The sequence below is a fragment of the Sciurus carolinensis genome, chromosome 13, assembly GCF_902686445.1.
Source record: "Sciurus carolinensis chromosome 13, mSciCar1.2, whole genome shotgun sequence".
Taxonomy (NCBI): domain Eukaryota; kingdom Metazoa; phylum Chordata; class Mammalia; order Rodentia; family Sciuridae; genus Sciurus; species Sciurus carolinensis.
In genome coordinates this window covers 23,566,370-23,569,967 of record NC_062225.1, presented here as the reverse complement: position 1 = coordinate 23,569,967, position 3,598 = coordinate 23,566,370, and positions in this window count along the sequence as shown.

Genomic DNA, 3,598 nt, shown 5'->3' with positions numbered 1-3,598 from the left:
GAGGTAGCTTTGTGAACATTTTGGTACAGTTGCTTCCAGGCCTGTGTTGTGTATATGTGTGTGTGTGTGTGTGTGTGTGTGTGTGTGTGTTGAAAATAAAGATTTCACACTATGCAGGATAGAGGTAGTAAGTGCTACCATGGTTAGAGTTTGGAGCCCAGTGGACTATGTAACGTGAGTCACATCCTAGTTCCATTACGAGATGGCATGTGGTATCAATTTCCTAAACCTCAGGATCTTCATCTCAAATTGACAACAATACCAACAATATGTGAGGTGCTAGGATTGAAGGGGATGGCACATATATAGCACAAAAAGGGGTGCCAGTCCCGGCCACTCCACAGTTACCAGCTATTAGTATTTCTGCTCTTTATCCTGTCTTTTCCTGTTGTAGGTATGACATAAGCATTACACCAAGTCATTCATATTCTCTGTAATGTGATGGAATGGCTGCTTTTCTTGCCACAGGTCATTCATCCAAACTTTTATTTTAAATGTGTATTATAAATAACACTGGACCAGGCACAGTGGTGCATGCCCGTAATACCAGCAACTCCGGAGGCCGAAGACGGAGGTGCACAAGTTCAAGGCCAGCCTTGGCATCATAGCAAGACCATCAACAATTTAGTGAGACCCTGTCTCAAAATTAAAAATAAAAAGGAGGGGCTGGGGATATAGCTCAGTTGGTAGAGTGCTTAGCATGCACAAGGCCCTGGGTTCAATCCCCAGCACTACCAAAAAAAAAAAAAAAAAAAACCATAAAAAGGGCTGAGGGTGTAGCTCAGTGATAAAGTACCCCCAAGTTTGAACCCCAGTACCAAAACAAACAAACACTGATGATCATCCTGTGTATTGAGACTGTAAAAACTTGGTCTGAGTTTTTTCCCACTTAAATTGAGTTTTGCACACATTATTTGCATGGGAGGAATTAACTTGGAAAATGTTTATGCTTATGAACTTTGGGGAGAACTAGGGGATTTCTATCCCTATAGTTTGTCTTTTCTAGAATATCTGCCTTTTTATGTCTGGCTTTTTTACAAAAGCCAGTTTTGTATAATACTTTTTTTATTAATTTTTAAATTTGTCCTAATTAGTCATGCATAACAGTAGAATGCATTTACTTTTGAGATTTATTCATATTGTTGACTGATCAATACTACATTGCTTCTTATTGCTGGGTAGTATTCCATTGTATGGATATAATATAATTTGCTTATTCATCTACTAGTTAATAAACTTTTGAGATAGTTCCAATTTGGGTCTATTCTAAGAATTTATGTATTGGGTGAACATGTTTTTATTCCTTGGTAAATTCCTAGAAATAGGATTACTGAGTCAAGCATATATAGCAAGTATGTTTGGCTTTATAAAAAACTGCTAATTCCTTTCCTTAAGAGGCTGTACTATTTTGCATTTTTACCAACAATGTTTGAAAGTTCTAATTAATCATATCCCTCATTAACATTTGGTATTATCGGTTATTTTGTAACTGACTTTTATAGAGTGAGCTTTTAGGTCATAACTAAAATCTTTACCTGATCAGAGTCACAAAGATATCCTCCAAAGTATTTCCTCATAATTTTTATAGTTTTAGACTTTGTACTGAGGCCTGTGATACATTTTGAGTTAATTTTGTACAGAGAGAGGTATAGATTGAAGGTCCAATTGTTGCAAAGACTATCCCTTTTATAATAAACTGTCTGATTCATTGCCAACAATCCATTAATTAGATATGTGATGGTCTATTTCTGGACTTCTGTTCCTTTGACTTAAGTATCTATCTATCTTTTCATAGTACATAATCTTGATTACTGTAGCTCTGTACTAAGTCTTGAACTTTATCTTATACAAAATTACTTTGACCATTATAGTTCCTTTACTTTTCATATAATTCTAGAGTTAGCATGTCCATTTCCACCAAAAAACAATCCCTACTGAATTTTTATTGGACTATTGTTGAAACTGTAAATCAAGACAGGGAAATGTTTGGGGTTTGAACAGTTTGACTACAGTGTTCAGATTTAAATTTGTTTCCTTTTTACATATTTTCTCTGAGCTTCTTGAATCTATGGTTTGTGTCCTTCAATAATTTTTGGAAAAGTTCTCAGTTACTGTCTCTTCAAATATTTTTTCTTCCAAGTTCTTTCTCCTTCTGGGGCTCCTATTTGATATTGTCCTAAAGATTTTGGACCTGCTCATTTTGAATATTTTTTTCTCTTTGAGCTTCAATTAAAAAATGTCTGTTGACCTACCCTCAAGTTTGATGATTCTTTTCACTTTGATTTCTAGTCTGCTTGTAAACCTGTCAAATGAATTTTCTCTATATCTGAAATTGTTTCCATTTGACTTTTTAAAAAGTTTCCATCCCTTTGTTGACATTCCCCATATGTCCAAGCATGTTGCTCATCTTTATCATTAGTTCATGTAACACATTAATCAACTATTTTAAGGTTTCTATTTGACTATTCTAACATCTGAGTCATCTCTGGGTCTATTTCTGTTAACTACCCTAACTCTTTAACAATTAAAAATTTTTTTTTGCATCTTGTAATTTCTTAATGAATTAGACATGACATATAGAAATATAGCAGAGACTGAAATAATTAGGCTTTTTTTATGTGAAGGCACTAGTGTGTGTGTGTGTGTGTGTGTGTGTGTGTGTGTGTGTAGGTGCTGAGTTAATTTATCATTGGGCACAGGCATATTCTAGATTGTCATCTTTTTGACCCATTTATCCTTTCATCATTATTAAATGCCATCTCTGATGTCATCTGTTTTTGAGCCAAACTTGATATTAAAATGGCCATTCCATCTTTGCACGAATCATCTTTTTCCATTCTTTTACTTTCCATCTATCTATAAATTTACATATTAAATGATTTAAATATAGTTGGGGTTTCCTTTTTGCACACACTGATGATCTCTGCCTTTGATTTGAAATATTTAGACCAAGAGTTTGTGAACTACACCCTGGGGGATGACCCTGCCCTTCAGTTATGAACTGCCTGTTACTACTTTTGCCTCACAACATCGGAGTTGCGTAGCTTTGACAAACACCGTATGGCCCTTGACAGCTTGAAATATTTGCTTTCTGGACCTTGGTAGAAAAATATTTTCTGACCTCTAGTTTATACTGTTCATATCTAATGCAATGTAAACATGGTCCTACCTACATCTGTCTTCTTACTGTTTGTTTTCTGTTTGTCCCCTTTATACATTTTCCCCGTTTTGAATTAATCATTATTTAGGATTCCATCATTTTGTATATGAGCTCTTCTTGTCTTATGTTTGGAGGTTGTGCTTTATGATACTTCTCTTTAATCCAGTCTACGGCATTGCATAGCTTCATGCAGCATGTTCAGCTTTATAATGTCCAGCTATTTCCTCATCCTATGTGCTGTTGTCATGAAGTGTACCCTTCATGGGCTATAAACTTTGCAATCCACTGGTTTTCTGTTTGTTTTCTACTTAAACAATCAACTGTCTTTTAAATAAAAATTTTGGGGGGGATACTGGGGATTGAACTCAGGGGCACTTGACCACTGAGCCACATCCCCAGCCCTATTATTTTTTTGTATGTGGATTTTATCTAGAGACA